Below are 27550 nucleotides of genomic sequence, written 5' to 3' on the forward strand. Positions count from 1 at the left end.
ATGTTTTCCTTTCTGTTCTAGACTCTCTAACTGCAGTGTGACAGAAGAAGGTTATAAAGCTCTGGCTTCAGCTCTGAGATCAAACCCTTCACACCTGATAGAGCTGGATCTCACAGGAAATGATCCTGGAGAATCAGGAGTGAAGCAGCTCAATGATTTACTACAGGATCCAGACTATCAACTGAAGACACTGAGGTGAGACGGGATCAAATAATTAACTAAATTAGCTATATGCAGGCAAAATATTCATAACTAATATAGTATTAAGTATATAATAAGCTGGACATTTAGTTGAGAACTGAATTGACTCTTCTGCAGGTTTTTGAGTCCTGCTGCAGAGGAAGCCTGTCAGTATGTGAATAGAGTTGTGGGTAAAAACACGTTACTCCAGAGAGAGCTGAATCTGAGAGAACATGAACTAGGAGACACACGAGTGAATCAGATCGCTGCTCTACTGCAGGATAAACACTGTCAACTCAACACACTGATGTGAGTATTGCTCATTTATTTATAATATTACTTTACTATTAGTTGTAATGTTAGCTGATGATAATATTTCCAGACAGACAGTTTGATCATGGGTCAATAATTATTTCAGTTACTGTAGAGCACGTGTCAATAACAAGGCCCGCCGGCCAAACACGGCCCGCCACGACTTTTAATCAGGCCTGCCAACAAATTCTGGTGATTAATTGAAAGTGGCCCGTCCGCTGTTAAAATATACGTCTGTGACAATTACAACATGAAGACGCAGGTGGTGCTGTGGTGCTTCACTCAAGTCTCTAATTTTATCAGAGAATACGGCAATAAGTAAGGAATAATTGACGATGGGCCATTGAATTATTAGCTGATTAATGCTGTCATAGACAGAGAGAGAGAGAGAGAGAGAGAGAGATAAGTGTTCGATAAGTGACTGTTCGATAAGTGTCTTCAACAGTGTTCGGCAGCAGCGGTTCTCCTATAGTGAGACTAAGTATATCCAGGATAAATGTCTTGTAGCTTTTAAGTTGTTAAATTATTTTACTGATAAAATCTTCAGAGCAGCGCTGACAACACTGTGCGAGTGTGTGTCCATATGTGTGCGTTTAGATGGGAGAGAGAGCATGTGCTGTCTATGCATAATAAAACGTAATTTTGTAGCAAAAACATTGAATGAAGAGTTTGGTTGCAAAACGCAGTAAATCCATTTTGATTACTTTGAGTAAAAAATGTGTTTTCTTTACCAAGAAAGTGGCAAGATGAAAACCACTATTTTCGGTTTCAAATTTTCACATAGAATTATTAGGTTATAATAACATAAAAAAAAAATGTAATCCAGATTTTGACTTTCAAAGACTAAAAACGGATTATATTTTCCTCCAAAATGAAATAGATCCATGACATTTTTTTTCCAAAATGCAATTAATCCATTGAATCAGGTCCGTGTACTTTTGCGTCCATTCGTTTTTCCTTTTTTAACCAGTAGTCGAAAAACAAAAAATGAACGGTTGTTGTATTTTTAAAATCCAAAATTTAACACCAAAATTTGAATTTGAACTACACACCAAATGCTGCGCAAAAAAACCAACTATTGACGTATTTTCAGATTTTTGTTTATGACTTGTTGCTTATTTATTAAACATTTAAAATATTCACAAATTAATATGGAAATGAGGTCGATTTTAATGGTTTTCTAAGGCCAAATTAGAACCCGGAAATTATATTTTTACCACCGTGCTGATGCTGAATGAGAAGAGCTATGTCTCTGGAACCATACAGAGAGGTGATTTATAGGTGATTTATAGGCTAATGATAATAAATGTGTCTGAAAAAAATAACGAGGCATTTAAATTTTTTATTAATAAACTAGTGTTTTCTCAATCAGTGTCGGCTGCAAACAACTCCATATCCGCTGTAAAGCGGATGCGCCATTAGAGAGAAATGCACCTTTCATACTATGGAAGCTTATGGGTAGCAATATTCAATTTGAAATGTAATATGCAAAATGACAATGCAATATGTAAAATGGCAATGCATTTCTGTATTTCAATTTTAATTTACCCATACATTTGTGCAACGTTTGGTGCAAAATGAAAATGAAAATTCAATTATATAATTTACATTTGCCATTTCATACACTAGTTTTAATATGTAAATTGAATACATATTTTAACGCTTTATAAGTTGCAAAATTAAAATTAAATTAAAAATTGTATTACAGAAATGATTAGATATGTTTAACATGTTCAAGCAAAAACTGTGGCAAAATTGTAATGTAAATGTAATTTTTTCTTAATTGCATTTAGACTCACATTTAAGACACTTGCGATTGCATTTCCATTAAGTGTCCCGCAATGAATGTAGCAAAATTCAATGTGCAATTTGAAAATGCATTCTGAGCCGATCACTTGCCCGCCCCGCCCTGTCAATCACTGCGTGAAGGCGTGGCTCAACATAGGCTATGGTGCGTATACTGTCTATGGTATTTTGAGGTGTTGGAAGGAAACACGGCGGCGGCAGAGCTGATACTAGCGTTACATTCACTAGCAGATGAAGTGGAGCGTGGACAGAGAAATGGTAGTGTTTCCGAAGATTATTACGCGTCTGCAGGTGATAGAACCAGTACGATGTTGGACCGTCTGGGTCTGGGAGAATGTTATCAAGCGTCAACACCCATGGCAACATTCTGCTGCGCTGCTGTTGTCTGATGCTGGACTGTGTTGATGGTTTCGTTTTGTATAAAATATTATCATTGTCTGATACATGCTTATCTTTATTCTTATTAGCTTACTATTAACTGTAATACTCAATAATGTTAGAGATCCTATTGTTTTTCCTTACAAATGCATAGACCTATTACTCTGAGATCGCAAGGATTTATTTATAACTGACTGTAATGTTCAATAAAGTGACGAATGTGATGTGTGACCATCTCTGTTTATTCAGCTGTATAATCATAAAATATGAGGCAGACATGCGAGTCCCTTTCCATTTTATAAAGCATATTGATAAGGTATTAATACACATGAACATGGTCACGGAATCTGACGGGTCAAATTAATCGACCTAGCCTTTTTTGGGTGAATGTGGAGCAGGTCGAGGGCTGGTGACGTCATCGTCTATAATTCAGTGTCTAATATTTTAAACAACGAAGCGGGGGGTTTCCAAGATGGCGACCTAACCGCTCCTGTTTTACCGAGCGCGTGTGCAAAAAATACAAAAGTTAAGTAACTGACTATATTTAGATCCTGAGCAGAGTCTGGATATGATCAATCGATTACCCATATGTCTACACGGGTTAAAAAGAGAGCGATGAAGGCTGCTAAACAGGCAGTTGCAACAGGTTCGGCAAACCCTCTCGTGTCCAGCTGTCATGACTACTCTAACTCGGTAGGCCAGCTGTCCTTGATGGCCTCTGAAGATGATTTTCCCTCGTATCCGGCTACACCATGTAAGCCTCCTGCATCTAAAAAAGCTCTTCTGAGAGATGATTATGCGGGCTCTCCATCTAATGAAGAGAAGCTCAAGCCCTGAAAGGGCGAAGGCCCTATTTTTTTCGGTAGGATTATTAGGGCCCAAGCCCTGAAAGGGCGAAGGCCCTATTGTTTTCGGTAGGATTATTAGGGCCCAAGCCCTGAAGGGGCGAAGGCCCTATTGTTTTCGTTAGGATTATTAGGGCCCAAGCCCTGAAAGGGCGAAGGCCCTATTGTTTCCGGTAGGATTATTAGGGCCCAAGCCCTGAAAGGGCGAAGGCCCTATTGTTTTCGGTAGGATTATTAGGGCCCAAGCCCTGAAAGGGCGAAGGCCCTATTGTTTTCGGTAGGATTATTATTAGGGCCCAAGCCCTGAAAGGGCGAAGGCCCTATTGTTTTCGTTAGGATTATTAGGGCCCAAGCCCTGAAAGGGCGAAGGCCCTATTGTTTTCGTTAGGATTATTAGGGCCCAAGCCCTGAAAGGGCGCAGAGCCCTATTGTTTTCGTTAGGATTATTATTATTAGGGCCCAAGCCCTGAAAGGGCGCAGAGCCCTATTGTTTTCGTTAGGATTATTATTATTATTATTATTATTATTATTATTATTGTTGTTCAAGGGTTCGGGGGCTTTTGGGGCCTTTAACGTGCTCAAAAACTCATGAAACTTTGCACACAGGTCAGAACCTGCGGCCATTAGGGCCGGGCTGAAGCTGGTACCCGGGCGTGGCAGGGGGGCTCAACAGCGCCCCCTGGAACGGAATCCGAACACTTGTCCATAAATCAAACACACTTGCATATAATAATATGAAACTCGGAACAGATATAGATCTCATCGGGCCGAACAACTTTCGTGCTCTAAGTTTTACGCCAGCCCAACAGGAAGTCGGCTATTATGGGTTGTTTGGAAACGCATGCTATGGAATTTAATGTACTCCTCCTAGGGAATTCATCCAATCGGCTCCAAACTCGGTCAGCATGAAGTCAAGACATTGAGGATGTTAAATTGCGGACGGATTTTTGATATCTCGAACGGTTTGGCCGTGGCGAGGAAACGAATTTATGGCGAATAATGGAAACAGGAAGTGTGTTATAACTTCTGCATACATTAACTGATCTTGATTAAACTTCAGCAGTGTGTTCGTTGTAAGAGGCCGATCACATGGATGTGACTATTGTGAGTCAAAGTTATAGCGCCACCAACTGGCAGCAGGAAGTGTGTCCCTTTCAAAATGCTTTGAAATCACCCTCTTATTTTTACCCGATTTGCTTCAAACTTTATGTGTATAATGTAAACACACGGCAGATGTAGACCTGTGAAAGGATTTTTGATATCTTTAATACTGTTGCCATGGCAACGCTTCAAACTTTAATATTCTTTTTTGATGCTTTTGAGACTCTTAACATACTTGAAATTGGATGAAACTCGACAGACACATCACATTTATTAGCCCGTAGACATGTGCAAAGTTTCAGAAACGGGCGTGGTGAGGGGCTCAGTAGCGCCACCTTTAGTCATAAGTGGGGGGGTTAGTTTTATCAACAGCAACAAAACTTGGTATGTGTATTGTTCTCATCAAGACGGACAACTTTCTAATTTACATGAACTTTCTCCAACCAACAGGAAGAGAGATATTTTGGTTTGAATGTGGATTTTCTGAAGAATTTTCTCTCCCTCTCTCTGTGTCTCTGTGTGTGTGAGGGGAGGGGGGGATTTGTTTATTGCTTTTATTGAGTTTTTCAAGGTTTCAGGGGCTTTTGGGGTCCTTAACGTGCTCAAAAACTCTTGAAACTTTGCACACAGGTCAGAACCTGCGGCCATCAGGGCCGGGCTGAAGCTGGTACCCGGGCGTGGCAGGGGGGGTCAACAGCGCCCCCTTGAATTGGGTCCGAAAACTTGGTCCATAGATCAAACACGCTTGCATGAATTAATATGAAACTCGGTACACATATAGATCTCATCGGGCCGAACAACCCTCCCCTGGTCAAGTTTTACGCCAGCCCAACAGGAAGTCGGCTATTATGGGTTGTTTGGAAAACGCTTGCTGTGGAATGCGAAGTACTCCTCCTAGAGAATTCATCCAATCCCCACCAAACTCGGTGTGCCTGAAGTCAAGACATTGAGGATTCTAAATTGCGGACGGATTTTTGATATCTCGAACGGTTTGGCCGTGGCGAGGAAACGAATTTATGGCGAGAAAAGAGAAACACGAAGTGGAATAACTTCTGCATACATTAACTGATCTTGATGAAACTTCATCAGTGTGTTCGTGGTAAGAGGCCGATCAGATGGATGTAACTATTGTGAGTCAAAGTTATAGCGCCACCAACTGGCAGCAGGAAGTGTGTCACTTTCAAAATGCTTTTGACAAAAGTGGGGGGGTTAGTTTTACCCACAGTTACAAAAATCAGTACGTACATTGGTCTCATCGAGCCGGACAACTTTCTAATATACAGTTATTAGCTTCGACCAATAGGAAGTCAGATATTTTGGTTTGAATGTGGATTTATTAGCAAATTCAGCCTCTGCTTTTTACCCACTCCTGCTAAGTGTTTTTTTTTTTTATTCACACCAAACTTTTTTAACACGATGAAAATACATTAAAGATGCTAAATTGTGAACGGATATTAAATATTTCAAACGGTTTTGACATGGCGAGGGATTAAAATAATGTCAAAAAAGGAATCAGAAAACATCTCATATCTTCTTAAAATTTAATTATACACCATTTATTTTTATATAAAATTATACAAATATCAGAACTAAACCGAAACAGAACTAGTTTTGGGTTTATTCAGTTTTTTTCAATTCAAGAATTATGTACAAGTTTAAAATCAGCCAGAATGCGCTATTTAGTAAAAAAAAAAAGTCATACATAGGGCTATACTGCCCTCTTGTGTTCAAAATCAGGTAGGCCCATTGTATATTGTATTTATATATAAATATAATAGCGATGTGACTGAGAATTTTTTCCCACTGGTTAATCGATGTGTGACACCGCGGCGGGGGCTTTTAAATCGCTAACTTAAAGGGATACTCCACTTTAAATTGAAAATTCTGTCATCAAATACTCACCCTCATGTTGTTTCAATCCTTTATTAATTTCTTTCTTCTGCTGAACAGAAAGGAAGATATTTAGAAGAATGTCAGTAACCAGACAGTTTCTGGTCTCATTGACTTCCATAGTATACATTTTTTTCCTACTATGGAAGTCAATGGGATCAGAAACTGTCTGGTTACTGACATTCTCCTAAATATCTTCCTTTCTGTTCAGCAGAAGAAAGAAATTAATAAAGGATTAAAACAACATGAGGGTGAGTATATGATGACAGAATTTTCATTTTAAAGTGGAGTATCCCTTTAAAAGCGAAAGTGAAATACGGACGTCCAGTAGGAATGAACTAAAAAACATTCACTCTGTTCTGCTCGTTCCTCGCTGTAGACGCGTTATTGCCCATGCAGCCGTAAGCATTTTAGTTTCATTTAAAAAATAGCGCCATTTCGGGGGTGGGATTGCTTGAATGTTTTTTTTACAAAAGCACAATGTTGTGTTTTATTGCGAGTGTACATAAATATAAGTAAACACAGTGCAGTTTAAATGATGTCCTGTATGAACAAACCGACGGAGTAGCCTATGTTTTTATGTTTCCACTGTTCGATCGCGCCCATGCCTCACACACACACACACACTGTGCATTTCAGCATTGCAATCTTGACATCGCAGCCGGTTCATTACAGCCGTAATAAAATATAATAATAAATATAAATAGTCAACCTATTTGCAGCAAATGATAGTAGATTTTAGATCAATATATTTGTTTTCCTTACAATTTTAATTAACACTAACTTTATTCTCATCTGAGTTATAAATTATTTATTTCTGTATAAAATAATACTACCATTAAAAAATACATTTGATTGTCTTACATTTACATTTATTCATTTTAGCTGACGCTTTTATCCAAAGCGACTTACAATTGCTATATATGTCAGAGGTCGCACGCCTCTGGAGCAACTAGGGGTTAAGTGTCTTGCTCAGGGACACATTGGTGTCTCACAGTGGATTCGAACCCAGGTCTCTCACACCAAAGGCATGTGTCTTATCCATTGCGCCACACCACCCCTTTTTTAATCAATGGAGAATGTGTGACTTAAAAATAAACAGATTAGTGCTCGGTTTGAGGACAAGAAATGAAAACCAATGCAATATGATGAATGTCCAAAAACGTTCGCTCTTCTCTGCCCGTTCCTCGCCTCGCCATATATATATATATATATATATATATATATATATATATATATATATACATATACATATACATATATATATATATATATATATATATATATATATATATATATATTTATTTATATATTTATATATATATATATATATATATATATATATATATATATAAATAAATATAGCTGCGAGCAGCGATGGAGGGCCCAAGGCGGTGACACCGCCACCCCGGTGGCTTTAGTGTAACTAAAGGCACCAGGGTGGCGGTGCCACCGGCTTGGGCCCGCAATCGCTGCTCGCAGCTATATTTATTATTATTATTATTATTATTATTGTTGTTCAAGGGTTCGGGGGCTTTTGGGACCTTTAACGTGCTCAAAAACTCATGAAACTTTGCACACAGGTCAGAACCTGCGGCCATTAGGGCCGGGCTGAAGCTGGTACCCGGGCGTGGCAGGGGGGCTCAACAGCGCCCCCTGGAACGGAATCCGAACACTTGTCCATAAATCAAACACACTTGCATATAATAATATGAAACTCGGAACAGATATAGATCTCATCGGGCCGAACAACTTTCGTGCTCTAAGTTTTACGCCAGCCCAACAGGAAGTCGGCTATTATGGGTTGTTTGGAAACGCATGCTGTGGAATTTAATGTACTCCTCCTAGGGAATTCATCCAATCGGCTCCAAACTCGGTCAGCATGAAGTCAAGACATTGAGGATGCTAAATTGCGGACGGATTTTTTATATCTCGAACGGTTTGGCCGTGGCGAGGAAACGAATTTATGGCGAATAATGGAAACAGGAAGTGTGTTATAACTTCTGCATACATTAACTGATCTTGATTAAACTTCAGCAGTGTGTTCGTTGTAAGAGGCCGATCACATGGATGTGACTATTGTGAGTCAAAGTTATAGCGCCACCAACTGGCAGCAGGAAGTGTGTCCCTTTCAAAATGCTTTGAAATCACCCTCTTATTTTTACCCGATTTGCTTCAAACTTTATGTGTATAATGTAAACACACGGCAGATGTAGACCTGTGAAAGGATTTTTGATATCTTTAATACTGTTGCCATGGCAACGCTTCAAACTTTAATATTCTTTTTTGATGCTTTTGAGACTCTTAACATACTTGAAATTGGATGAAACTCGACAGACACATCACATTTATTAGCCCGTAGACATGTGCAAAGTTTCAGAAACGGGCGTGGTGAGGGGCTCAGTAGCGCCACCTTTAGTCATAAGTGGGGGGGTTAGTTTTATCAACAGCAACAAAACTTGGTATGTGTATTGTTCTCATCAAGACGGACAACTTTCTAATTTACATGAACTTTCTCCAACCAACAGGAAGAGAGATATTTTGGTTTGAATGTGGATTTTCTGAAGAATTTTCTCTCCCTCTCTCTGTGTCTCTGTGTGTGTGAGGGGAGGGGGGGATTTGTTTATTGCTTTTATTGAGTTTTTCAAGGTTTCAGGGGCTTTTGGGGTCCTTAACGTGCTCAAAAACTCTTGAAACTTTGCACACAGGTCAGAACCTGCGGCCATCAGGGCCGGGCTGAAGCTGGTACCCGGGCGTGGCAGGGGGGGTCAACAGCGCCCCCTTGAATTGGGTCCGAAAACTTGGTCCATAGATCAAACACGCTTGCATGAATTAATATGAAACTCGGTACACATATAGATCTCATCGGGCCGAACAACCCTCCCCTGGTCAAGTTTTACGCCAGCCCAACAGGAAGTCGGCTATTATGGGTTGTTTGGAAAACGCTTGCTGTGGAATGCGAAGTACTCCTCCTAGAGAATTCATCCAATCCCCACCAAACTCGGTGTGCATGAAGTCAAGACATTGAGGATTCTAAATTGCGGACGGATTTTTGATATCTCGAACGGTTTGGCCGTGGCGAGGAAACGAATTTATGGCGAGAAAAGAGAAACACGAAGTGGAATAACTTCTGCATACATTAACTGATCTTGATGAAACTTCAGCAGTGTGTTCGTGGTAAGAGGCCGATCAGATGGATGTAACTATTGTGAGTCAAAGTTATAGCGCCACCAACTGGCAGCAGGAAGTGTGTCACTTTCAAAATGCTTTTGACAAAAGTGGGGGGGTTAGTTTTACCCACAGTTACAAAAATCAGTACGTACATTGGTCTCATCGAGCCGGACAACTTTCTAATATACAGTTATTAGCTTCGACCAATAGGAAGTCAGATATTTTGGTTTGAATGTGGATTTATTCGCAAATTCAGCCTCTGCTTTTTACCCACTCCTGCTAAGTGTTTTTTTTTTTATTCACACCAAACTTTTTTAACACGATGAAAATACATTAAAGATGCTAAATTGTGAACGGATATTAAATATTTCAAACGGTTTTGACATGGCGAGGGATTAAAATAATGTCAAAAAAGGAATCAGAAAACATCTCATATCTTCTTAAAATTTAATTATACACCATTTATTTTTATATAAAATTATACAAATATCAGAACTAAACCGAAACAGAACTAGTTTTGGGTTTATTCAGTTTTTTTCAATTCAAGAATTATGTACAAGTTTAAAATCAGCCAGAATGCGCTATTTAGTAAAAAAAAAAAGTCATACATAGGGCTATACTGCCCTCTTGTGTTCAAAATCAGGTAGGCCCATTGTATATTGTATTTATATATAAATATAATAGCGATGTGACTGAGAATTTTTTCCCACTGGTTAATCGATGTGTGACACCGCGGCGGGGGCTTTTAAATCGCTAACTTAAAGGGATACTCCACTTTAAATTGAAAATTCTGTCATCAAATACTCACCCTCATGTTGTTTCAATCCTTTATTAATTTCTTTCTTCTGCTGAACAGAAAGGAAGATATTTAGAAGAATGTCAGTAACCAGACAGTTTCTGGTCTCATTGACTTCCATAGTATACATTTTTTCCTACTATGGAAGTCAATGGGATCAGAAACTGTCTGGTTACTGACATTCTCCTAAATATCTTCCTTTCTGTTCAGCAGAAGAAAGAAATTCATAAAGGATTAAAACAACATGAGGGTGAGTATATGATGACAGAATTTTCATTTTAAAGTGGAGTATCCCTTTAAAAGCGAAAGTGAAATACGGACGTCCAGTAGGAATGAACTAAAAAACATTCACTCTGTTCTGCTCGTTCCTCGCTGTAGACGCGTTATTGCCCATGCAGCCGTGAGCATTTTAGTTTCATTTAAAAAATAGCGCCATTTCGGGGGTGGGATTGCTTGAATGTTTTTTTTACAAAAGCACAATGTTGTGTTTTATTGCGAGTGTACATAAATATAAGTAAACACAGTGCAGTTTAAATGATGTCCTGTATGAACAAACCGACGGAGTAGCCTATGTTTTTATGTTTCCACTGTTCGATTGCGCCCATGCCTCACACACACACACACACTGTGCATTTCAGCATTGCAATCTTGACATCGCAGCCGGTTCATTACAGCCGTAATAAAATATAATAATAAATATAAATAGTCAACCTATTTGCAGCAAATGATAGTAGATTTTAGATCAATATATTTGTTTTCCTTACAATTTTAATTAACACTAACTTTATTCTCATCTGAGTTATAAATTATTTATTTCTGTATAAAATAATACTACCATTAAAAAATACATTTGATTGTCTTACATTTACATTTATTCATTTTAGCTGACACTTTTATCCAAAGCGACTTACAATTGCTATATATGTCAGAGGTCGCACGCCTCTGGAGCAACTAGGGGTTAAGTGTCTTGCTCAGGGACACATTGGTGTCTCACAGTGGATTCGAACCCAGGTCTCTCACACCAAAGGCATGTGTCTTATCCATTGCGCCACACCACCCCTTTTTTAATCAATGGAGAATGTGTGACTTAAAAATAAACAGATTAGTGCTCGGTTTGAGGACAAGAAATGAAAACCAATGCAATATGATGAATGTCCAAAAACGTTTGCTCTTCTCTGCCCGTTCCTCGCCTCGCCATATATATATATATATATATATATATATATATATATATACATATACATAAATATAAATATATATATATATATATATATATATATATATATATATTTATATATTTATTTATATATATATATATATATATATATATATATATATATAAATAAATATAGCTGCGAGCAGCGATGGAGGGCCCAAGGCGGTGACACCGCCACCCCGGTGGCTTTAGTGTAACTAAAGGCACCAGGGTGGCGGTGCCACCGGCTTGGGCCCGCAATCGCTGCTCGCAGCTATATTTATTATTATTATTATTGTTCTTCAAGGGTTCGGGGGCTTTTGGGGCCTTTAACGTGCTCAAAAACTCATGAAACTTTGCACGCAGGTCAGAACCCGCGGCCATTAGGGCCGGGCTGAAGCTGGTACCCGGGCGTGGCAGGGGGGCTCAACAGCGCCCCCTAGAACACAATCTTAAATCTTGGACACATACAAGAACGTATTAGTATGAAACTCAGTACACATATAGATCTCATCGGGCCGAACAACTTTCGCACTCTAAGTTATTAGCTCTGCCCAACAGGAAGTCAGCTATTATGGGTTGTTTGAAAAACGCATGCTGTGGAATTTAATGTACTCCTCCTAGGGAATTGATCCGATCCACACCAAACTCGGTCAGCATGAAGTCAAGACATTGAGGATGCTAAATTGCGGACGGATTTTTGATATCTCGAACGGTTTGGCCGTGGCGATGAAACGAATTTATAGCGAGAAAAGATAAACAGGAAGTGTGTTATAACTTCTGCATACATTAACTGATCTTGATAAAACTTCAGCAGTGTGTTCGTGGTCAGAGGCCGATCACATTGATGTGACTATTGTGAGTCAAAGTTATAGCGCCACCAACTGGCAGCAGGAAGTGTGTCACTTTCAAAATGCTTTTGACAAAAGTGGGGGGATTAGTTTTAACTACAGTAAAAAAAAAATAGTTTGTATATTGTTCTCATCGAGCCGGACAACTTTCTAATTTACATTCATTAGCTCCGGCCATCAGGAAGTCAGATATTTTGGTCTGAATGTGTATTTTTTTTGCAAAATCAGCCTCTGAATTTTTAGCCACTCCTCTTAAACTATTAAGAGAACTAAACCTATTTTATTCTGTTTTTGCAATTCAAGAAGTATGAAAAAGTTAAAAACAGGCTATTTAGTGCTATTTGGTTCAACAAAAAAGCAAACATAGGGCTATACTGCCCTCTTGTGTCCAAAAGGATATCAAAATAGTATATAAAACGTTTTACTAGGTAGGCCTATTGTATTTTTTTTTTTTTAAACATTTTTATTTAAACAACAATCAACATACAAACTCACATAACAACACAACCAACAACACAACATGCATCCAGACATACATTGTGCTTTTACATCGTGTATATAAAGAAAACAGTAAGGAGAAATAATAACATCAGTAGATCAAAGGCAAAACCTGACGACAGCATCAATTCGTCCAGTTATAGTTATAATTGGTTTTGGAGATAATTTATGAAAGGACGCCATATGACAGTGAACTTAGGCCCGGAGCCCCTTAAATTAAGTCTTATTTTTTCCAAACTCAGGAAATGTAACACATCTCTGGCCCACTGTTTAAAAGAAGGGGGGAAGGACTGTTTCCAATTAATCAAAATTAAGCGCCTTGCCAGTAGGGAAGTAAAGGCTATACAGTCCAATTCGCTTTTTGACAAAGCGTTTTTTTCACACACAATACCAAAGATGGCAGTTAAAGGATTTGCACAAACATCTTTACTAAAAATTCTAGAATAAGATACAAAAATCTGCGACCAAAAAAAAAGACAGCCTAGGACATAACCAGAACATATGAGCTAAGGTAGCAGGGGACTGCTTACATCTTGTACAGGTAGGGTCAACAGAGGAATACATCTTTGCCAGCTTGGCCTTGGATAAATGAAGCCTGTGTACCACTTTGAATTGAATAAGGCTGTGTCTAGCACAGATAGAAGAGCCATGAATTCTATATTTAGCCTCATTCCATTCCTTGTCTGTCAGACAAATATTGAGATCCAGTTGCCAGGAATCTCTTTGTGCATTAACAGAAGTGGATAATAATGATATAAGTTTTATATATGTGACCTGATCCAGCAAAATGAGTCACAGTGACCCAAATTTCAAAACTGATATTTTGGTATTAATGGAAAGAGGAGACCATAAGCTTTCAAATGATATCCTAGTCAAAGTCATACCTTGAATGGTTGTAAATATATACACATTTGAATTGTGGTCGTCTGCCCTCTTTTTCCAATTGAAAACCTGAGAAAATCGCTTTTAAAGTTTTTTGCCCGTTTTTTGTTGATATCTTTCAAAATCCATTGCATTTAAAGGGATGAACTATTTATTGTACAGCTTAATTTGACCAAAGACATTAATATATGCTATTACGCCAGGCTGAAGCTCAAATTATTTTAAGGTGCTACATTTTGCTTGAGAGAGGGTGTCTGTGTGTGTCTGTGTGTGTGTCTGTGTGTCTGTGTGTGTGTGTGTGTGTGTGTGTGTCTGTGTGTGTGTGTGTGTGTGTGTGTGTGTGTGTGTGTGTGTGTGTGTGTGTGTGTGTGTGTGTGTGTGTGTGTGTGTGTGTGAGAGAGAGAGAGTGAGAGAGGCAGAGAGACAAGGAAACAGAGAACAAATAATGTTAGCCTATGCAATCATATCTTTGTGTAGGCTAGTTGACAATAACAGTGTAACATATTCATAACGGATATACCAACAGTTAAATATTGGGTTAAAATAAATCAAACACATTGTAATAGATTCTCCTTGCAGATAAATACACTCACAGAATAATTGCACTCACTCACATCCATACACGATAAATACCACAGGGCTGTCACTTTCGCTGTCGCTGTCATCAGAGGATGACACGTCTCCAGATTCAAAACAATCACTGACTAGCCTTAGCCACCCTTGATGACCAGCAGCAGAGCTTAGGTTAGAAGCCTCCAGTGAGTTCAACGCTTTTGGCGACTTTTTGGCGACTTTGCTCTCTTTTGACAGCGACATTTCTCAAATTAATAATATTGAATCTTTCTGAGGAGATCTGCTAGCTTGTTTACACAGAGTCTGACAGGCGCGAGTCTGACAGGAGGATGGCTGGACCAATCGCGTGCCGGTCAGTCGAAATGGGGCTTCCCATTGACAAATGATCAGCGTTTGTGTACATTTCTAAGCTTTTTGATTGGTTCTATACAACGTGTAACACCATATTTGGAGAGCAGAGACGTTTCAGGGGATACCCGGGAAATGCTCAGAGGTGACGAGAGGAGTTGAGAAAAGCAATATTCATTTCCAGCGAATTTAGTAAAACTTTGTAAACTTTAATAGTCATTTAAATACCTTTACTCAATTATCTGGACTACAAAACTTTAGGAGATTATTTTTGAATGTCTGTTCTTTGAAATTTAGCACAAAAAAAAAAAAAAAAAAAATATTATTTCATTGTTTTTCCACATAAACGGCCCATATCTTAAAATGGAACGTTGCGACTTCCGACTCATTTCGCCAGATCGGGTCACATATAAGCTAGAAATAGTTCCCCTTTGCTCCGGGTCATCAGGAAAGAGTAGGTCAATAGGGTTTGGATCGGGATGGGAAGGAAAAGAGATAAAATTCTTGCGTGTGAAATCGCGTGCCTGTAGATATCTGAAAAAGTGTGTTTTAGGTAATTCAAAACGAGATTCCAATTGCACAAAAGATAAGAAGGAACCGTCAGCGAAAAGATCTTTGAATGTTAAGATTCCTTTTTCTTGCCATAGCAAGAATGCCTGATCATTTATAGGCTGAGTGAATCGATGGTTTCTGGCAACTGGGGCACAAGTTGAACCTCTCTGCCATCCAAAAAATTTGCGAATTTGGGCCCAAATCTGGATGGAGTTCCAAACCATAGGGTGCAACATGTGAGATTCTAGACCAAGTGGTAAGGGTGAGAAAAGGAGGGCTGGAAGTGAGGAAGGAAGGCAGGCCGAGGATTCTATCTGGACCCAGTCTGGTAAGTGATTTATATGATGTGACCCTTGCCAGTAAGTCAGAGCTCTTAGGTTACAAGCCCAATAATATAATTGAAAATTTGGGAGAGCCATCCCCCCTTGTTCTTTAGGGTTTTGCAGAAAACACAGACGTATTCTAGGGGGTTTCTTGTTCCAAAGAAAAGATGAGATTATCTTATTTAAATTAGTAAAAAAAGATTTCTTAATATAAATAGGAATAGTTTGGAACAAATATAAAAATTTAGGGAGTGTGTTCATTTTAATTGCGTTGATCCTACCAATCAGAGAGATGGGAAGCTTAGACCATTTCTCGAGGGATATCCTAGTTTGTTCCAAGAGGGGAGTAAAGTTGAGCTTAAACAGTTCAGAAATATTTCTCGAAACAACCACACCTAAATATGTAAATTTATCAGGAGCTACTGTAAATGGATAAGCAGAAAAAGAAGAATTTTTTGCTACACAATTAATAGGAAATAGTTCACTTTTAGAGAGGTTGAGTTTATATCCCGAAATGCGACTGAAACGCTCAAGTGCCATCATGACATGAGGGAGAGAGTTATGTGGGTCTGCGATAAATAGTAGCAGATCATCTGCATAGAGCGACAGTTTGTGCTCACTGCCCCCCCTGGATATACCCTGGATAACTGAAGTTGACCTTAGCAAGATGGCCAGAGGTTCAATCGCCACTGCAAATAATAAGGGGGACAGAGGGCAACCCTGTCTAGTTCCTCTATACAATGGAAAATATTGTGAGCTAGTGTTATTTGTAATAACGGAAGAAAAGGGAGAAGTATATAAAAGTTGTATCCAGGACAAAATATTTGGACCCACACCAAATCTCTCTAAACAACTGAAAAGATAGCTCCACTCCACTCTATCGAATGCTTTTTCAGCATCTAAAGATATTAAAATTTCAGGTATATGCTTATTTGAGTCAGGAGAATAAATAATATCGAATACTCTGCGTATATTAAAGAAAGAGAAGCGTTTTTTAATGAAGCCAGTCTGATCTGGAGCCAAAATAGTAGGGAGGATGTTCTCCAGTCTTCGGGCTAGAATCTTTGCCAATATTTTACAGTCCACATTGAGTAAAGATATAGGCCGAAATGAGCTACAGCTTAGAGGGTCTTTTCCTTTCTTAGGTAAAACCGAAATTGTCGCTTGATAAAACGTATGTGGGAGGCGGCCTATGGAGAATGATTCCTCAAATACAGCAAGTAGCAGAGGCATTAGTTTCCCTTTAAACATTTTTAAAAATTCTACCGTAAAGCCATCTGGCAGGCCTATTGTATTTAAATATAAATTTATTAGGTATATGACTGTGAGGATATTTTCCCATCGGTTAATCGACGTGTGACACGAGCGGGTGCTTTTAAATCGCTAATATAAAAGTGAAAGTAAAAAACGGACGTCCGCACGGACATTGATAATGGTGCACGTTGGAAAAAAATATACTTTTAAACATAACACTAAACCGCCATTAGGTGTCGCCAGGCGACCATCTTAATGAGCGAGTCATTGATTCATTCGTTCAAACGATTCGTTCCAATGACTGAGTTTTTCATGATTGAGACAGATGTTTATGGATTGACCATTGAATCTTTGAGTCAACCGATTCGTTTCAAAATGCTGAATCATTCAGTAATGAGAAAACAAGTTGCTGTTAGATGCGCGATGGTTCTGCTGTGATCTTTGTTTAACTATTTTTGCTGCTGAAACAGAACAAAAACAGTCAATATTGCATCTAAAATGTAAGTGACTTAATTGTAACTGTTTATTAACCTGTTGTATGAAATCAATGTCACAGTTTCAATCGTGATTGTATTCAGGAAATAGTTGCCTACTCGTCAAGTGAGCTTGCTTAACTCTATCATATGTTATAATATATATAAAAACTCCATATTTGTAATTTTTATAGTCAGTATGTTGTTAACTGGGTTGCTTTTTTGTGTGCTGCGCTCATTTCTTTACAATTCTCCTGGAGAAGCAGCATGAGCCTCAGCAGTGCAACCTTGTTACCATTGATCAGTAATACATTCATTATTAACTGCTGATTGCAACTTAAAATGAATGTAATGAAATTAGAATAATCTCTCGTTTTAGTGACTCCCAAGTTATTTTTTTGTTATTGACGTTCTAATCAGGCTATACTCTGGTCGGGCAAGTAAAATTCTCTTTCAGGTAGGCCTATTGTATTTATATATAAATATATTAGGGATGTGACTGTGATCAAATTTCCCCCCCGGTTAATCGACGTGTGACACCGCTGAGGGCTTTTAAATCGCTAACTATAGTATACTATATACTAGTAAAATACAGACGTCCGCACAGACATTGATAATGGTGCGGAGTAGAGCGAGCATTTTCAATGTATTCCTATGAATGTAGGAATTAACTAAAACATTTTATTTATGTTTTTGTGTCCACTGTTCAACCGCAACCGCGTCACACACACACACACACACATTCCAGAATTGCAATCTTGACATCGCAGCCTGTTCATTATAGCCCTAATACAATATAATAATAAAAATAGTCAACCTAACATAAATGAATTACACTGCTCTGTTTAAATAGTCAGTATTACAATTTGTACCATTCACAGAAAGCAGAGCTCCACTGTGATGTTTCCAAGCACATTTTTGCGCGTGTGAAGAGGATGATTTTTTCCATCGATATTGGAACACGAGTGAAGTACAAAGCCTATAATAAAGAATAGTTTAGCATCCAAATACATCACAAATATTGAAACATTTTGATTCTATTGAGAGGGTTACGTGAGACCAACACTACTTACTTTCGTTTTTATTTTTACATTAAATTTAAAGGATTTGTTGTGGAATATTTTGAGTGTATCATAAAATCAGAATAAGGTAAGACAAGTAATATTTTCTGTCTTATATATATATATATATATATATATATATATATATATATATATATATATATACGTGTGTATATATATATATATATATATATATATATATATATATATATATATATATGTATGTATATGTATGTGTGTGTGTGTCTGTGTATATATATATATATATATATATATAGATAGATAGATAGATAGATAGATAGATAGATAGATATAGATATAGATAGATAGATAGATAGATAGATAGATAGATAGATAGATAGATAGATATAGATAGATATAGATATAGATATAGATATATAAATATAAATATAGCTGCGAGCAGCGATGGAGGGCCAAAGCCGGCGGCACCGCCATCCCCGGTGCCTTTAGGTAACTAAAGGCACCGGGGTTGCGGTGCCACCGGCTTGGGCCCGTAATCGCTGCTCGCAGCTATATTTCTCATTTGATTTCGGATCAAAGTTATATTTTATTTTGGGATTTCTGCAAAGCATTTGATACTCTTGAGCACAAATTTATTTTTCTTACTCTGGAAAGATTTGGTTTTGGCCCTTTTTTTGTGATGCAGTTAGAACTTTATATTGTAATGCCAACAGTTCAATTAAACTAAAACACAGGACTTCTTCTAGATTTGATGTTAAAAGGGGTATACGTCAAGGTTGTCCAAATCTCCCTATTTGTTTTTATTAGCAGCTCAACACTTAGTAGACCATATTAAGCAAAGCAACCTTGTAGGTGTCTCAATTGCAGGCAGGGAGGTGATCATCAGCCAGTTGGCTGATAACACCACTCTCTTCTTAAAAAATAGTGATCAAGTTGCAGTAGCTCTAGGGGTAATTGATGCATTCTCTAAAGCTTCTGGTTTATTCCTTAATATATCTAAGTGTGAGTTATTACCTATTACAGAGTGTGATATTTCATCCATTTGTAATATTCCTGTCAGAGAAAAAGTTGCGTATTTAGGAGTTGTTATAACTAGGAATCAAGCTACACGATGTTCTGAAAATTTTATTCCAGCTATTGACAAAACCCGTAAAAAACTCAACCAGTGGCTCCAAAGAAATATTTCATTAAAAGGCAGGGTCTTGCTTACTAAAGCTGAAGGGTTATCTAGATTAACATATGCAGCAATAGCTTTATATTTGGACAATAAAACTTGTAAAATGATAGACAATCTTTTATTCAATTTTGTTTGGAGGAATCGTACTCACTATATTAAAAAAAACTGTGGTAATGAACACTAAATTTTCTAGATTTTAAAACGTTAAATTACACTTTTAAAATTAATTGGATGAAACACTTCTTAAAATGCCCCTCTTCAATTTGGAACTTTATCCCAAATTATATATTTTCCCAGCTGGGTGGTCTTCAGATTCTTTCGTTATGCAATTATAACATTGAAAAATTACCTGGAAAGCTCTCTTCATTCCACAAACAAATGCTTCTGGCTTGGTCTCTTATTTATAAACACAACTTTTCCCCACATTCATATTTCATATGGAACAATCATAATATTCTCTATAAAAACAAGTCCTTATTTTTTCAAAACTGGCATGATAACAGTATTACGTTAGTACGTGATCTTTTAATGATGATGGATGTCTATATACATATGGCGAATTCCTGGAAAAGTTTAATTTTCCTGTCACGCCTAGAGAATTCGCCATCGTTTTCGATGCTATTCCCACAGGTGTTATTACATTGTTTAGAGGTTTGGATAGGACTTTGTTTACCACATCCTAGCAATAGGTCCATTCGTGCTCTCTTTCAAAAAGATATTATTACCAAACCTTATGTAATTACCTATTGGAGCAATTTTGTGGATATTGTTGACTGGAGAAAAGTTTGGTTATTGCCACATAAATACCTTATAGTAAATAAAGTCAGAGAAGTGTCATTTAAATTAATTCATAGATTCTATCCAGTGAAAAGTTACCCAAAAAAGTTTAAACCTGACATTGATATAAAATGTGATTTCTGTAATGCACAAGATGAAACTACTGTACACTTGTTTTGGGACTGTAGCTATACCAAAATGTTTTGGAAGAACTTTTGCAGGTATATTATTGATTTTGTGTACCCTCATTTTTCCTTATTTTGGAAACATGTTATATTTGGATTTATTAATACGGAGAAAGAATTTCACTTTATAAATCTTTTACTTCTCCTAGCAAAATTTCATATTCATAAATGTAAATTTTCCAATCAAAAGCCATTATTCAAAGTTTTTCTCGACGAATTCCATCAATACCTTCAAACGCTTTCTGTTTCAGAGAAGAACAAAGCAAGGAAAACATTGTCTTTTTGTGCTCTCTTTAAAATCCCCCTTTAAATTTTGTCACATTGTACTTTCCTAACATGCTCTAATTGATTGTATCTCCTTCATTTATTAGCTTTTCTTATCTTTTCTTGTATTATTATCATTATTATTATTGTAATTTTTGTCTGTTTCCTATTTATTTTTTATCTTTTTATTTTTTATTATTCTTCTCTCCTCTGGTGTATGTTCCGTTTCGTGTTTTCATGTTGAGAACTCATTATTTGTTGACTTTTGTTTCTTTATATCTAATAAAAAAATAAAAAAATAAAAAATATATATTTAAACAACGAAGCAGCACACTAAACTTTAACCAGCACAAACGATCGCACAAACAAACGAGACTATTTTGGGTGAATGTGGAGCAGGTAGGGGGGCTGAGTCTATGGGCTGAGTGACCTCAGAATGACCAATAAATATTATTTTAATATTTAAGAAACCGAAGCAGCACAAAATAAACGTTTATCGGCGCAAATTAGAACAAACATATGAGTCTATTTTGGGTGAATGTGGCCTATTTTGCCGACGTTTTGTATTGGGTTGGGGGCAGGGCCAACTTCACGCAGTGATTGACGGCGGGACGGGCACGTGATTGGCTCAGAATGCATTTTCAAACTGCACATTGAATTTTGCTACATTCATTGCGGGACACTTAATGGAAATGCAATCGAAAGTGTCTTAACTGTGAGTCTAAATGCAATTAAGAAAAAAATAACATTTAAATTACAATTTTGCCACAGTTTTTGCTTGAACATGTTAAACATATCTAATCATTTCTGTAATACATTTTAATTTTAATTGCGCAACTTATAAAACGTTAAATTATGGATTCAGTGTACATACTAAAACTAGTGTATGAAATGGCAAATGTAAATTTTATAATTGAATTTTCATTTTCATTTTGCACCAAACGTTGCACAAATGTATTGGAAAATTAAAATTGAAATACAGAAATGCATTTCCATTTTACATATTGCATTGTCATTTTGCATATTACATTTCAAATTGAAATTTGCTACCCATAAGCTTCCATATCATACAGATTACATAATCAGACGATGTTTGCTTTCAATTCGAATTTGTTCATTTACAAGTGGACATTTCAAGCTTTATATAGGTTTCATATTTATATATGAAATATATATTGTTTCAGTTCATTTTTGAGACACGATCCAGTTCATGGAGATCATGAAAGAGCGCCTGATTGTTTTCTTTTATTTTACAAAAGCACAACGCTTTCTTGTTATTGTGAGTTTACACAAATAAACTGTCATTTAAAAAAAAAAAAATTTTTTATATAAAATTCAAGAAATCATCAATTAAAAAAAATTAAGTTTAAACACAATGCAATGCATCCAGCACCTAGGTGGCCTGGTTGAAGGGGGCCACAGATCCATGAGTACAGTTTACAAACCCGTGGGAACGGATTGTGAAAGCTTGGGCACGGTTTATGAATTTGTGGGTACAGATTGCAAAAACTGAAGGCACAGTTTGCAAATATGTAAAATGGCTTGGGCCTGTTTTCCGTTGACTTAAAACAATTGAGAGTGGGCATGGGCTCAAAATGGGCATCTTATCTGGGGCCCATATTTGCTTACAAATGGGCTACAGGGGTACAGAGTGGGCATGGGCTCAAAATGGGCATCTTATCTGGTGCCCATATGGGTTACAAATGGGCTACAGGGGTACAGAGTTGGCATGGGCTCAAAATGGGCATCTTATTTGGGGCCCACTTGGGTCAACTAAGTAGGTCCAGCATGGGCAAACTATGTGGGACCTAGTTAGTTCACTAATGGGAAATGAGTACATCCCAGCCGGCACATGACCGACCTTCAACGTTGAAATATGGTTGAAATAATGTCAGTTGTTGTTGAAAAAGATTAACAAAAACACTTCTAAATCAACGTTGAAATTTTACAAGATCTGTACGTTGAAACAACATACAACAGAAATATCTGCCTTTTAACATTATTGTGATAATTAGCATTTCATGAATTTTTTATCATAACAGCTCTTCAGTATATATGTTAAAATATAATTATCATTATTAACAATAATAGTTTTACCCTCAAGAGAGCAGTGCAGCAGAAACCTTTTGCCTTATGTGATTTTGTGTGAATTTACAATTTTGTCTGCTTGCCTAACAGTTTACATTGCATTATTACATTTGCATTCATACACTGTCATGTCATTTGACTAATTAATTAAATAATAATACAGACTGCAAATAAAACTCAATACACCGCTATGTTAACTCGCGCAAACTATTGTTATTGGTTGTTTCGCCGTTTTACTTTGAGCATGATTGGTTAATCTGTCTGTCTGAGCGCCTATTTTAAGTTTGAAAATACGTCTGTTTCTCTCGGTGTGTGAGCAGCTGCTGCTTGCATTGATTACTCGGTCAGACCTGGATTATATCTGCCTGTTGAATTCTTACATTTTGAGCGAATTTGAGTTGATATGTCAATGAAGAACAAAAGCTGGAATGTGAACAGAGGAAGGGGTCGTACGTGGTCTGTAAAAATACTGGCGATATCAGGTAAGAAAACATTTTTCAGTCCTTAACAGTCAGTTAAATTAACGTCTAGGGACACGGATAACGGTCATAGGCTTACTGCAACCTCATAAGATAACGTTAAATAAGTTATCTCTGTGTGTGTTTTTTTTACTGCTTCATTATTACCGTAGCGATATAAGCACGTATTTCTATGTAAGTTAGTACCATCTGACATTGCTGTGTTTTGTTGTTGGTAAAGTTAACGTTATGTGTTTAATGTTGTCAGCTAATGTTAGTTTAAAAACGCATGAGAGGTAAAAAAGCGTGGGAATGAGTAAAGTGATAAAACAGTCATTTAGGCCTATTTGTTAGAAGTATGTTTACATAGCCTCTTCAAACACTGATAACGATATTGAAAATATATTTGTTTACATTTTTTTTTTTAGATCAAGCATTGGAATAATTTTTATCGGGGGAGAACACCCAACAGAAAGATCCATTCACCAACTACAGTGAGTCAATTTCACCCACTGTTCGAAACCCTACACTCACTGGGATTAATATATAGTATTATATAGAGAAAGTCCTTTTGTCTTTCTTCTGCTGAAGTGGCGCACTGAAAGTGGATTCATGTCACCTTCATCATTCCTTTCTTTAATCACTGGAAACCATTAAGGGAAAGACTCTCAGACGTGTCATAACAGGATAAATGCGGCTGCAGGTAAAATTATTTGATGGTTTGATACACATTTCTGATGGGATTGCCATGCTTTAAGTTTATGTTTACATTTTTAATCATGTAATAACTAACAGTCTCAAAGATGACATTACTCAGTTCATGTTGTGTGAATGTTATAATGGTAAACGTTTTTACAATTTAAATCAATTTTAAGATTGTTTAAAGGAATGGTAAAAAAATATATATATACTGCTTTTAATGGACTTTTCATTGAATCATTTCTTCTTTCCCCCCTTCAGATTCGCCAAGGATCCAGCTGATTACTGGCCATCACTTCTGGTACGGATTCATTGCCCTTTTGTGTTATTTTTTATTTTATGTCATGATCCTGCCATCTAGTCTTTAATTTTCCCTGGTCTTGAGGCAGGATCATGGCAGACCCATGGTTTATGTGTAAGCACATGGCCATTTGTTTGGGCTGTGTGCTTGCGTTGTCTCGTTCTCTGTCCCGCCCCCCTTGTTATCCTTGTTTAGTCATCATTGCTTTACCCTTGTCACCTGTTTCCCTCATTAGTTTCTCCCTATTTTATCCCTTTGTGTTTGCTGTCCTGTGCCGGTTCATTGTGAGTGATGTGGAACCAGAAACAGGAAATAGAACTATGGAAAAGATCTATTTAAGTATGAAAAGGACCATCAGCTAATTTTCATTTTCAGAGCACCTCATTAAATTGATTTACTTGCATGGCCAGTTGCAATCGTGGACAATTCTTGAAGTGGATGAAGATTGAATTCGTTGATGGGTCTGTGGCATTGAAGAAGAGCATGGTGGCTTAGAGCACATGGCTGTTGTGAGTCGAAGCCTGCTGCTCTGGCTTGCTGAGGGCACGCTGGACGGCGCGGCGTCCCCAAGTGCCGAGAAGACCAGGAGTGGATCGTTGCGTCAGTGATGGTAAAGTTGCAGTTGTTTTCTGGATTGAAGAAAAGTCTGACTCCCTTTTGGGAATATGAAAGCATGGCAGGCATTTCTCAGGCCTGTTGGGCCCAGGGAGCTGGGCCCCAGTGGGGGGGGGCCCTCCCCCAGTAACAGCAGACACTGCGTTGTTGTCGGATGAGAAGCGCTGAAAAGAGAGGGCGGTCACTGTGGTCAGTCTCTAATAAAGCCTGAGAATGGCCACCCCTCTCTGGGTTTGCTGTACCAATGAGAAGGGTGGACTGTCTGGCAGGAGTTTCCTCTGTGGTGAAGATTTATGACGCTATCTCAAATCTGCCTTACCTCTTTTCTGTTAATTAATACATAATTAACAAATAGATAGATATAACAAATCCACGCTGCATTCTAAGAGAAGGTGATGTACATCAAAGCGTGAGTCATCAAAGGAGGATTAATTAGATAGGAGACATGAAACAGGTAAAGTTACATTGACCGTTGGTTGTATAATAAAATACATACCATGGTGTATACATAATAGGACACGAAACATCACACTCATTCACACAGTTTCTGGGATGCACGTTCATTTCTAGCTCAGTTCGTCTCTGATTAATGCAGTGAAGTCTGCATGGAAGATTGTTACTGTCTTCCCATTGTCTCTCTCCTGCACATGCGGCCACATTCTTTTGGGTTGTAAAACTCTCTGTGTTCCCTGTAACAAGTCACCGTCCTCCCAGTGTGTTAGCTTCACTTGGGATGTTAAGTTTTGGTGAAAGTTTCACAGTGAGTTTGCTGGATTATTCATTAAATAAATGAATTGTGTGTGTCCGATTGGTCCAGACGCTACAGCCCCCAGCGGCCAGGCAAAAATTGTTGAAACAATATTTACCTGCACTGAAAGATATGTCAAAGAGCAACAGACCAAAATTTGATTCATTCATTGCTATAGGAGAGGAAGAATTTACTAAATAGACTCGAAAATTATGTTGGCATTAGTGAAATTGCACTAGCATGGTTTAAATCATACTTATCTGACCGTTATCAGTTTGTAGCAGTAAATGAAGAGATGTCTCATCACAAGTTCAGTATGGCGTACCACAAGGCTCAGTACTAGGACCGTTGCTGTTCACTCTGTACATGCTACCATTAGGAGATATCATTAGGAAACATGGAATTAGCTTTCATTGTTATGCCGACGATACTCAGCTGTATATTTCTTCAAAACCTAACGAAACTTACCAATTCACAAAATTAACGGAATGCATAGCTGATATAAAAAATTGGATGACTTGTAATTTCCTACTTCTAAATTCAGAAAAAAACAGAGATTCTAATTATTGGACAAAAAACTTCCTCACGTAATAACCTAGAATACTGTCTAACACTTGATGACTGCTCTGTTAAGTCTTCGTCGTCGGTTAGGAACCTGGGTGTGCTCTTTGATACCAATCTTTCATTTGAAAGTCATGTGTCTAGTATCTGTAAAACTGCATTTTTCCATCTTATTATACTTTGTTTTCTATCCGACTCTAATTGAATTGTAAAGTTAAAATCTTGTACATGACTTATTTTGTATTCAGTTTTCTTGCTTTTATTTATACAGGATAGTACAGACAGCGGGCAAGAAGTGAAGAGGAAGTGATGGCATAGGAAGCAGCAAAACCAAAAGCTTGTGACCCCATGGAAGTTGTCCGAGTGCGTGGAAGAACAAGTGTAAGTGCTGAAGCCGATCTTAGGATGTAGTGGAGGGAGTGTATATGAAGAAGATATAAAGGAGCCAACTTGTTTAGTTTTTTAAATTTAACTAAGAGCCAGTGCAAATGTTGTAAAACAGGAGAAATATGTTCTGTAACATTAGAGCGAGCAGACTTTGTAAAGTTGCTACTACTTACATGTTTCAAGTGATAAGCAATATTTGAGTTGGATGAATGATGGGCAAATGTTTGGTTTTATAACTTGTCCTGGGAACCCTCAGTACTGCACACCCACTTCAGATCTTGCAGTGTCTATTAATGAGCTAATGTGAGGAATCAGGTATATTAGATGAGGGAAACGTACAAAGTCTGCATCTGGAAAACTTAGGCAACTGACTCACTGCCTCGCTGCCCTATCAGGCCACGACTTACCAGGCAGCGTTTACACACTAAGGTGCCTCACAAAACTGATTTAGTTTAGTTTAGTTTATTTATTTATTTGAGCAGTAACCATTCTGAGTTCCAGGACAGGTTTGCAAACCTCTTACCTAGATAAACTTGATGTGGGGCACCAAAAGGCTAACCTGACACATCTGTTTGAACTGTGAAAAGGAATAAAAAAAGTGGCATAATGGTTGATTGATTTATTTTCTCTTTTCAAAGGGCCGTTGGGAGAGCGACAACAGAGGAGTGAGAAGATGCACTGTTATTGTTTTGTTTGTGAAATAGTTAAATTTTCAGATATGCATATATAACTTTTTTCTTTTCTTGTTTTGTGATACTTGTACTTGCTTAATAAAGTAACTTTAAAAGTGAACTACTGGTTTCTGTTCATTGAATACCT

General features: G+C 37.7%; 2 protein-coding genes and 1 long non-coding RNA gene across 5 annotated transcripts in view; all 3 read left to right on the forward strand.

The window, feature by feature from the left end:
• The window catches only part of LOC311292518 (uncharacterized protein), a 1083963-nt gene that overhangs the window by 336965 nt on the left and 719448 nt on the right, over positions 1-27550 (forward strand). The gene's annotated exons all lie outside the window — the stretch shown is intronic.
• Positions 26-27550, forward strand: part of LOC311292540 (ribonuclease inhibitor-like) — a 148027-nt gene continuing 120502 nt past the window's right edge. Inside the window, exons 1-2 of the mRNA XM_084412260.1 lie at positions 26-195; positions 319-489. The gene's annotated coding sequence lies outside the window, so the exon portion shown is untranslated. The remainder of the gene's footprint in view (positions 196-318; positions 490-27550) is intronic.
• Positions 19008-27517, forward strand: LOC311292573. 3 transcript variants are annotated; one of them, XR_014627744.1, is made up of 6 exons: positions 19008-23914; positions 24012-24123; positions 24381-24420; positions 24831-25030; positions 26616-26725; positions 27370-27517. It is a non-coding gene; the product is annotated as an uncharacterized lncRNA (long non-coding RNA). The 3 variants fall into 3 exon arrangements; XR_014627745.1 differs by having other exon boundaries at positions 19008-23444; positions 23849-24123; XR_014627746.1 differs by lacking the exon at positions 27370-27517 and having other exon boundaries at positions 19008-23444; positions 23849-23914; positions 26616-27350.

The sequence above is a fragment of the Rutilus rutilus genome (assembly GCF_951802725.1).
Source record: "Rutilus rutilus genome assembly, chromosome: 6".
Lineage (NCBI taxonomy): Eukaryota > Metazoa > Chordata > Actinopteri > Cypriniformes > Leuciscidae > Rutilus > Rutilus rutilus.